Below are 10834 nucleotides of genomic sequence, written 5' to 3'. Positions count from 1 at the left end.
TTAAAGCATAAAGTAATCAAAGCGTATGCGTGTTTGTGTAAAAAAAAATTATTAAGAAATAAAAAAATTTAAATAAAATAAATAAATAAAACCGTAAGCATGTGTGTGTAAAAAAATAAATAAATAAAACAGTAACGTGTGTGTATATATATATATATAAAAAATATTAAAAATGTAAAAAATAATTGATTAAAAAGTAATACAATTTAAAAAATAAAAAAAAATCAGTATCAAATGTAAAAACAAAACAATTACTAAAATATCAAAACGATCAAAATAATAATTTGAAAATCTGTACAATTCTCTCTCCATGTTCAAGCAATAAAGCCGATGTGCTCACCCCCCCCAAAGACACAACAGGCTCACATACAGTATAGATCCTAATGCAAATTGTTTTATTCTTTAAATACACCTCAGAGAAGTTTTTAGGCGAGAAATCAACTGTGTAGATTTCGAATATCTGGCGGCGAAAATGTATTCAAATGTTTTTGGAGTTCAGAAGCTCTGCAAGTGCAGACTGTGGTGCAGACGGGTGTTATATAGCTGCAGTAACGTTACCGAAGGCTGCACAGCAACACAATGGAGGTTAACATGCACATAATCAATAACTCTAGGCACACACCCTGTGATGGTTAGGGTAAGAGTAATATACTTCGGGGGGCTGTCAGGAATAGTTAACCAGCTAGCTCCGGTTAGCTCCCCCAGGTCCAGTCACACAGACCACTGCAGCCAACACGGCAGACGTGTCCAGCAACAGCTCAACGATACTCTTAACGTTCGTACCGCTGTCTATCATTAAATTCTCAGTAATGTTGTAAAGTTTTAACCTAAATCAAGACACATCTGGCTCGTGATGTACAGAATATTCTTGGTTTGTGAAACTTAAAATCACTTTGGAAGAAATAAAATATACAACAGCAGCAGTATGAGCGGTCGAGATAAACGCCATCACGTTTTGTGCGCGGTGGCTTCTGGTACAAACCATATATGGAAGTTCAACTTCCATCACGTTTGTCTGCAGGCTGCAGCTGGACCCTTCTCTAGTTAGCAGTTGTAAGTAACCCCAGCCATCTTGACTCAAGCTAAATAAACATGCCACAGCCTGGCTGAGAGTGGGCTTTCAGGGAGGGGTGGGAGCCACCGCTGTAAAGGTAAGGGGTGTGCTGGATTTATAACAAGACAAGAGCATCATTGTGAAACGGATTATCTTGTTTTCTTAATGGTTAGAAGCCAAAAAATATTGAAATTCAAGTAATTGAAAATAGCCCTGACTCAAACAGCCCCTCACACTAAGATTTGATCTACTTCTCCTCAAACTGAGGCATTACAATAAAAAATAAAAACAACTTAGGCTACTTGAGGTCCTTGACCTGGTGATGATTGTGTCACAAAGGTAATGTTGTTTTCTCCTCCAGCACCCCGATGAGAGGCCGGTGTACTATATAAGGTCCCTTCAGCCCACTGTTGTATGCGTTTCCACCGTGGTCAAAAGATCTGTAAGGTTAGGCAAATTAACCAGCTGACGTAGGCTGTAAGCCTGGTTGTACACAGCGACGCACAGGCATCATTATTTGTAACCGCTATCCATGAACAACATTTATAAATGAACATCAGATTTGACTGGAATATAATGAAAAACTATATCCTTGCTTGACCATTAAAGCAGCTTTTTTGCGTGGGAATATAATGAAGGGACACGCGATAAAGTCCGTTACACATTTAATAACAAACTGGATAAAGCCATAAAGTTCTTAAAATAACTCCAGCACAGATAAAGCAACACAAAAATAAAATTGCGACAGTTTGGAAGGTTATTAAAACATTTCCAGCGACAAGAGCAGCAGATCAGCTGCAGGACTCATGTCTGTGTCGTAGGAATGTGAGGTTTAACGAGCTTAATTACCTGCTGTAATCAGCTGTTCCGCTTGTTTTGGAGAGGAAGAGACCGACTTCGGCTCTGTGTAAAAACCTCCTGACTGATGAAAACTTAACACAACAACAACAACTTAGACCCAGTATTTAGCGTAAACACACCGCTGCACGCTGGCTGCTATTTCCAATATTTAATGCCAACATACGATCTCAGGCGGACATCGGCGAGACTTGTGTGGCTTGACTGTTGATTGTGATTTATTGGTTTGCAAACAACGGTGGAAAAGATAGGAGCAGTCGTAGAAAAACAGCCAACATTCTCCAGTTAAAGCCAGTAGCCTCTACTTGCCCATTCAGAATTTCACTGCAAGGCAAGCCCCCCTCCCAAAGTACCCGGTACTTTTGTAAAACTACTACCCCCCCAAGCAGGGACTTTTTAGGGGGGAAAATGAAGACCCCAGAACTACATTTAGACCCTGGTCCCTCCTGTGGAAAAACAGTGAGTTCCTCCGAAGGTTCCTAGTTCTGGGGTATAGTTCCTTTGGTCGAAACATAGCTTTAGTTCCTTGAAACTAGACCTGGGGACTTAAAAGTCCCTGGTACTTTTGGTCAAAAAGTGCCTTATATGGCTACTATTATACAGTATGAAGGTATAATAGTAAAAAGTAGGGCACTGGTTTATATAATAAATGTTATTTTATTCCAAAGGTTGTATAGAAAGCAAGGGAAGTATATAACAAAGCCGTGGAGAGCTGGAGTGGATAAACCCATTTCAAGAGTAACCACCCATATGGGACGCTATAAGAAGAAGTAAAGCAAACATGCCTGCAAGGACTCATTTCATTGGTCAAGATTACACCTGGCATTCTATTGGTTGGATTTTGACAGGGTTACAGATTGTATAAAAGAAGGCTATTACACAAAAAAATCCGAGAGCAGAGCAGAAATCTGAGAGCAAACGTTTCACAAGCGTGCAGAAGCAGCCTGAGCGCGACGAGAAGGGCTGAAGCTGGAGGCAATACATCTGAGTGCAAGCACACAGTCTGAGCAGAAGCACAGCAAATCAAAGTGCAAGCAGGGGTTGTTTGAGTGCGAGGGTACTCAGGGTTTTGAGGGAAAGCATTATGAAATCTAGATGTGAAATCAGAAAGTTGTGCTCTAAAATTGAAACACCACGCTCTTAATGAATGACTAAACACAGTAAAATAATCACACAGATTTGTCTGTAAAAACAAAATAAGAGCACATGAACTCTGAAAAGTTAGCGTACAGCTGTGCTAATAGATTTTTTTACTACTGTTGCAGCTCTTGATATGACCTCAGTGTTTTTAACGGTACCCATGGCCCTCACCAAAGGCCTGCATCACAAAAACAATTTTAACTTCTGTCTGGCTCTCTTGAGGTTACCTGCTTCACTGAGCCCAACACTGGATGTCCTGGATAACCAGAATCATGATCCTGGTTATCAAGTAGCTCTGTTATTGTAAGCATGACCATCAGAACCATTTGTGCTTACACCTGCAGTGCGAACCTTTTGTCTGCCTCTTCTGACAGTGAGAGTAATTGCACAACACTGTTAACACGTGCTTACAGACTGTGTCATTCTGAGTTTCTACTGTCACAACAGTTGCCCATCCTTCAGCTCCTGCAAAACAAATCATTGCTGGATGGCATAAAACACATCACTATCAGTGTGCCAGCGTGGGAATGTCACCAGATATAAAAACTCTGCCATGCTGTGAAATACAGCGACAACAACTTTTGACAACAACCACAATCAAGCTGGAGAGTGTGGTGGTAGGAAAGTAATTGATATTTGTTAACTATGATAATAAAGAGCCAGTATGGAGAATGTGTTGGCTGTGTTGTGGGAGTTTCTGTTATGAGTTTGAAAGAACTAAATGCAAAAAAAGGGTTTGCCGATTTGTGTGGTGTGACCTGCTTTCCGTCATCAGCACAAAATATTGCTGAGCAATCTTTCTGTAAAGAAAAAGGTGCAGCAGGGAAAGCATTTTTCTCTCCACAGGCCCTAATAATGTTGCCTTCAGAGGAGTCAGACCTTTGTTTAACCTATCTGTGACTGTCAGTTTGACACATACAAAATCCAATTCTGTCAGATCTACACAAGGACCCTTGAGCAAAACACTGAAGCCTGAATTGCTAAAATAAATGTAAATGTTGTTTGTACTGGGAACCTCCCAGTTCTGAATTAGCCTAGTGTTAACTGTAAAAGTGAAGGCGTTGCTGAAAAGAACACACTATTTTGAACTATCCTAGAGCGTTATGATTTAAAGTTTATTATTATCATTGATAATCACATCATTGATGTCAATAATCACATCAATGATAATAATAAACTTTATTTGTAGAGCACTTATCAAAACAGAGTAGAAAGATAAAAACATTAAAATCATAGCAGTTAATAAAAGACAATAAAATATGACATAACATGCATTAATTAAAATTAAATTAAGACAATAAAAAGAGCTAGCATATCAGATAAAAACAGAAAACACAAGTCGTTAGATATTAGATAATAAAAATGAAATCAGCTGTAAATGTGGATGCGATTTATGAAAATCTGGGGTTTCCCTAGGATTACAAATGTTTTTTCCCCCCACAGCATATAAGCCAAACAAACAGACAGCATCATTTACACGCACTGTTTCTGTCCACTTTCTGTAACCGGTGTTTTATGGGCTCAGCACCTCCTGCACATGCACAAAAAATGAAAAAAAAACTACATCCAGTCAAGCTTTGTAAACAAGGAGCAATGTTGCTCGAATGTGAGAGCAGCCTCCGTCAGACCCACTTATTACTGTGTGCTGGAGCAGCATTTGGTAATAACCTATTTAATAGGGGACAATTCACAGTAGGCTACATGTAATGCTTTTATTGTGAATTGTCTCCATAAATAATTGCAGATATATTTGAATATTTCTATATGCATATATTCACTGATACTGATTACATTAGTATTATTTTCCTACCGAACTGTTGAAATTTTATCCACCACATGATTTCACACTCTTTCTGATGACAAAATCTGCTTAAATTGTAAAAGACAATTCAGAAAAATTTAAAAGACAAACTCGGATTCTGGATATCATCGGGCCCTGCTATCCCAGCACAAAGAACTAAGATGTGTGGGGTTTGCTGATCTCTACTGCATCGAGCTGCTTCAAACAGTGCAATAATACATTTCACTATCTGTATAGAATTATATGGAAAGGAAAACTAAGAACACTCTCTGCAACATACTACTGTATACCACAGTGAGAGAATTCCACTTATTATAAGGGGGGGAATTTTCTCCCTCACCAGAATCCATCTAATTTCACCACAAATGATCACATTCATTCATTCATATTTTGACATCTTCAAAGCGTCTTATAAGTATTTTTTGTCAGCCGTTCTGGATTAGCTCATGTGGAGCAACAGGGTCATTCAGCTACAAAATCAACATTTCAGCGACATTGCAATGAGCAACGCAAAAACTCCTTGCCAGCTCTAGGAGAGCTGTTCTGAAGCTGACTGACTTTTCACCTACCCATGGAGAAGTGCACCAAGATATCTGGAAACAAAGAAACAAAGAATTTCTCTACATGCATCACAAAGTATGGCCTGATTCCAGCCAAAGTAAAGTCAGTGGAATGCACTAAATTTACTTCTCTCTCCCGAAACAGCTTGATACCTAAACTTGATTTAGACAGGTAGCCGACACCAAGTACTGATCTGATACCAGTGCTTAGTTTACAATCTGTATATCTCACTGTACAGAAATGTAAAACTGCAACATTACAGTTTTATACGGACAGTGACTAAGAAACAGTACAGTAACAGTATAGGAAATCAGTAAGGTCAGGTTTAGCAGATACCATGTCATCTTAATAGGGTCGGTATCACTACATCAGCCTGGTGCATCACTAATGATACAGTTATCTGTGCCAAAAGCATAAATCCCAAGTGCCCTACAACAGGTGAAGTGTATGTTGCACATCTACATGCAGCACATATTTTGTGACGTACCAAAAAACATTGTGCTTCATATTATAGAACACCACTTTGATCGTGACAGGGTCAGAGAACAGAGAACTCCGAGTGCAGTTATTAAAGTGGTCAGGGCCTTTTAGTAGTGGGTGAAAATAAAATCTTACATCACAGTATATTTTATAATACAGTAAATATTCTTAAATGTCAATATATAATCCATATATAAATGACATGGCCAAATGGGAACGTTAGTTTTACACAATTCCAGTTAATTAAATACTTCCTCACATTGATGCAAACAACTGTAAATAATCAAGTACTGCTGAATAGTTGGCAACATGTGTTGCAAAGGCCTGACAGCCAGAACTATTAAATGCACCACAGTGTAAACACCTACTGGCAACATGGCTCACAGTTGACAGATTTCTATCATCTCACAGTATCTTCCCCAAAACCCTGTTCGTTCTACACTAGGGATGCAGCGATTACCGGATTTCACTATTAACCGCGCTTTATAATGTCACGGTTAATTAATCGTAAAGGCTCCGCTACACCAAGTGTTTCTGTTGCACAGAACGAAACTGTGGCAACTTGCACAAAACGAAAATAAAGTTACAGGAGCGGTGCACCAGCTTAAGTGTCATGCTTATCAGAGGCTACTGCACACTGGTTAAACTATGGCAGAGGGACCAAACTGTGAAGCTTTATTTCCACCAAAGAAACGGCTGAAGTCGGCAGTGCGGGAGCATTTTGGGTAAACTCTGACCAGGGGATTACTCAAGATGACGGATCACCTGTTCAAAAACTTGCCCTTAAAATGTTCCTGCTAAAGGAGCGAATAACTACATTAAACTTGATGCAGCACCTGCGGGATCACCACCCAGCTTTGCTGGTGCAAGTAAAGGTAGGCCTAATATATTATATTAAATAACGTAGCTAGTTAGTAGGGATTTAAATATGAACGTAAACAAACAAAGCAGGTGTAACCTTTCAGACCCACCGCAACGACAGCCGCGCAGCGCTACGAGGCCCATTATTTTCAATGACTTGCGCCGCGCCAGGGTGGTTTGTTGCTGCGTCGAGCAACGTGCACCGCACGGCGAGCTCGCGCGCATGTCGCGGTCAAAGCAGTTGAACTTCCATGCAGTTCAAATCGCTTCTTTTCTGAAAGGGCCTTTGTGGAAGACGGAACCTCTCAAGACCTTCAGTCACTGAACATTTAACGTTACATCCTGTTGTCTTCTCCTGTGTTGAGAAAATGTTGCCAGGTGTAAAACACTAAAGCTGATGATACACGGAGCAACTTTTAGAGCAATGGTGCTGGGCAATGTTACTGTCAATGGTAATGAGTAAAGCTGTAATCCCCTCCCCCTGCCACTCCGCCACCCTCCCCGCACTATCCGTTCAAAACATAGTCGGACTTGCCACCAGCAACATTGCTCAAAAAGTTGCCCCGTGTATCATCAGGTACATAACAGGAGCTTATAGACTTCCAGGACTAGAGGCTACCAATTAACTGCAATTCAGTTAACACTGCACTCAATTTCTTGCTATCATTTTCACTTTGACATATGTATGGATGAGAGTTGATGACAGTTAGGTTTATTCCCCTCCTTTATAACAACTTCCCCTGGGGGATATAATTTAATATTCCTCTTATATTAATAATACTTACGTATTATATAAATATAATTGTGAATGTAATTAAATATTAAAAATCAACTTAAGTCATTACTAGTGTTGTGAAATTAATTAATGCATAATAATCGTGAAACCGTGATTATTTCTCTGACAATAATCGTACCAACAAAACCTGTAATCGTTGCATCCCTATTCTACACAGACATACTAAAAGAACACAACCCAAAATCCACCCAACCCGGACGGACTCCCTCCTCTGAGCCTCGCGTCTACACAACATACACAGGTGCACAAGCAGCCCTGCTGACATTCAGGAGCCGAGTTAAGGACAGAAGTAAGGTTGCTTACAGAACAATAATATTCAGTTCAATGTGTGTTACACAACTCTCAGGTGCTGTTAATGACTGTGCACATCTCACTGCGGGGAATCCTAGCCTGATGACGTATGCCTGCGATGCACAGCTGCAGGGTTAGCCACAGGCCTGCTCTGCATTAGCAACACACACTCTCTGTGACATCCTCGATACGTTTATCTGTCCGCCGTTTGTTGCATGTGCACTTTCACGCAAAAACTACATCTTGTGGAGACTGTTGTTCGAGTTTGAAGCTGTTCTTCATGCTGTAAATACAGAGCAAAGTCAGAGATCCTTCCTGCTGCATGTGAAGGCTGCCGTGATAACATTGCAAACAAGCGCTGTTTGGCGTCATTTTCTCTGACTAAAAGCGGCGGGACGGATGAAAATGTTGGATTAACTTTAATATGCCTCACCTGTATCCCCAGGTATGTAGAGCACGCGGCTTCAAACTACAGACAGGCTCATTTTCCGTAAATACCTGATAAAACCGTCAATCCTCATAACTGTTTCTCTCCAGCCATTTTGAGCCAAACCGTCGCCTTGATCCGGCGGGTGGGACAAATATGACCGAGTTATTAAACAATCACAATTCTCGCCTTCTGGCGGACCAGAAGGATTGAACAGAGTCAGATGTAAGATACGTTTGTGTTTAAGTGAAAAATACATGTTTCAAAGGGGCGAGGAAGCAACATCCTGCAGTCTCTCATTCCCTGTAAACCCCCGTGTAGGCACAAATGGTACGGCTCGTAAAATTCCTGGGACCTACTTTGCTCTGCTCCGCAATTGCAGCCAATGAGCGGCGGTGTAGTAACCTGTAGCGTACAATACGGTGCTGGGTGCATCTCAAGTCTCTTAGGGCATCCCAAATATCTTAATTGCATCCACGTTTCCCTCACTGGCGTCTTTTCCTTGAGATTTAGTCAGTTCAGTTCAATTCAGCTTTATTGACATGAATGTCAAACAAAAATATTGCCAAAGCTTCAAATAAATTATTCTGAAAAAAAAAAAGAACAATTCATTTCATACAGTTCATTAAATAAAGTAAATAAAACAGTAAAAGTGTTTGTTTGTGTGTGTAAAAAAATAATAATACATTAATTAAAATAAATTAAAAATATAAATGAATAAATAAAACAGTACAAATGTGTGTTTGTGTGTGTTAAAAATAATATAATAAATAAATAAAAATATTAAAAATAAAACTAAAGTAAATAAAACTGTATGTGTGTGTTTGTGTGTGTAAAAAAAGAGTGATGATAAATTCATTTAAATAAATAAAAAATTAAAATAAAAAAAAAGAAGTAAAGTAAAGTAAGCCTGTGTGTGTTGTGAATTCAATTCATATGGTTCATCAAATAAATAAAATGAATAGATAGATACATAAATAGAGATTTATGCATACATAGATACATACATAAATAGAGATGCGTAAATTGAGATGCCCTCCTCGTTTCCTGGATTGTTGACTACCTGACTGGCAAACCATAGTATGTGCGCCTGCAACACTGGGGTCCCACAGGGGACTGTCCTCTCTCCCTTCCTCTCTACCATCTACACCACAGACTTCAACTACCACACAGAGTCCTGCCATCTTCAAAAGTTTTCTGATGAGTCTGCTGAGGTTGGATTTATCAGCAAGGGTGACGAGTCTGAGTACAGGGCTGTGGTGGGGGACTTACCATATGATGTGAACAGAACCATCTACAGCTCAACGTGACAAAGACTAAGGAGCTAGTGGTAGATCTAAGGAGAGCCAAGGCACCAGTGACCCCTGTTTCCATCTAGGGGGTCAGTGTGGAGGACTACAAATACCTGGGAGTGCACAGTGACAATAAACTGGACAGTGGCAGGGCTACAGGAACAGGAAGGGCTAAAGCCATCTCTATTTTCTGAGGAGACTGAGGTCCTTCAACATCCAACGGACAGTGCTGAGGATGTTTTATGAGTCTGTGGTTGCCAGTGCTGTCCTGTTTGTTGTTGTATACTGGGAGAGCAGGTTGAGGGTAGCAGACCTTAACAGACTCAACAAACTGATCCGCAAGGCCAGTGACGTTGTGCGGGTAGAGCTGGACTTTCTGTCGGTGGTGTCAGAGAGGAGGATGCTGTCCAAGCTACATGCCATCTTGGACAATGTCTCCCACCCACTCCTTGACGTGCTGCTCAAACACAGGAGCACTTTCAGTGCAAGACTTATTCCCTCAAAATGGACCACAGAGCGCCACAGGAAGTCATTCTTAACTGACTTAAATGTCTGACACAATTTGAATTTCAGTTCCAGTACATCCCTGATTTCACACCCACCTTTAATCAAACATTTCTAACCTCAACCATGTTGTCTACGTGTATGACGTCAACAACTTGGCAACTCGTGTACCAAAATTTTCTCCAACTTTCTAAGTTCTTGTTCCGACTTCCGATTCACATAAATTTTCCCAGTTGGGAAATCATTTTTCCGATTATTCCGACACCACATGAATGCACTGTGAGAACTTTGGGGCAGCGAGATGGCAGACCAGAACAAATTCTGGTTCAAGCAAGGAGCCAGGAGCTAGAAAATGTCAAATACGAGACTTGGGATGTACCCACTGAGCTGAGAGGACATCAAAGATGTCAAAGCGTTTTGGTTAATGGTTGGTAAAAGTAGCAGTCAACAATGTAAAAATTTTCTTTTCAATTTATTTCAATACCTGCCATGAGCCTTCCATACATGGAGTCTAGATCTGTACATTATCAGCTTTTGATGAAGCAGCAACCACAGCCTCCCAAATGCTGTTCAAAGAGGTGTGACTGTAAATCTGACATTTGGGAATGGCCCACAAGTCCTCAATTGGATTCAAGTCAGGTGAGGAAAGTGGCCCGGTCCTTATTCGGGCATCTTTGAGGCCCTTGCTGGCTAGCCAAGCAGTGGAGTACTAGGAGGCATGTGATGGATCATTGTCCTGCATAAAGATCATGGCCTTCTTGATAACTTG

General features: G+C 40.5%; 1 protein-coding gene across 1 annotated transcript in view; it reads right to left on the bottom strand.

The window, feature by feature from the left end:
• znf438 (zinc finger protein 438) overlaps nt 1-8389 on the bottom strand; it is a 61516-nt gene extending 53127 nt beyond the window's left edge. Inside the window, exon 1 of the mRNA XM_046062423.1 lies at nt 8276-8389. The gene's annotated coding sequence lies outside the window, so the exon portion shown is untranslated. The remainder of the gene's footprint in view (nt 1-8275) is intronic.
• Nucleotides 8390-10834: the final 2445 nt, after the last annotated feature.

Source organism: Micropterus dolomieu, linkage group LG01 (assembly GCF_021292245.1).
Source record: "Micropterus dolomieu isolate WLL.071019.BEF.003 ecotype Adirondacks linkage group LG01, ASM2129224v1, whole genome shotgun sequence".
In the NCBI taxonomy this organism is placed as follows: domain Eukaryota; kingdom Metazoa; phylum Chordata; class Actinopteri; order Centrarchiformes; family Centrarchidae; genus Micropterus; species Micropterus dolomieu.
This window is presented reverse-complemented; position numbering and strand designations above follow the sequence as displayed.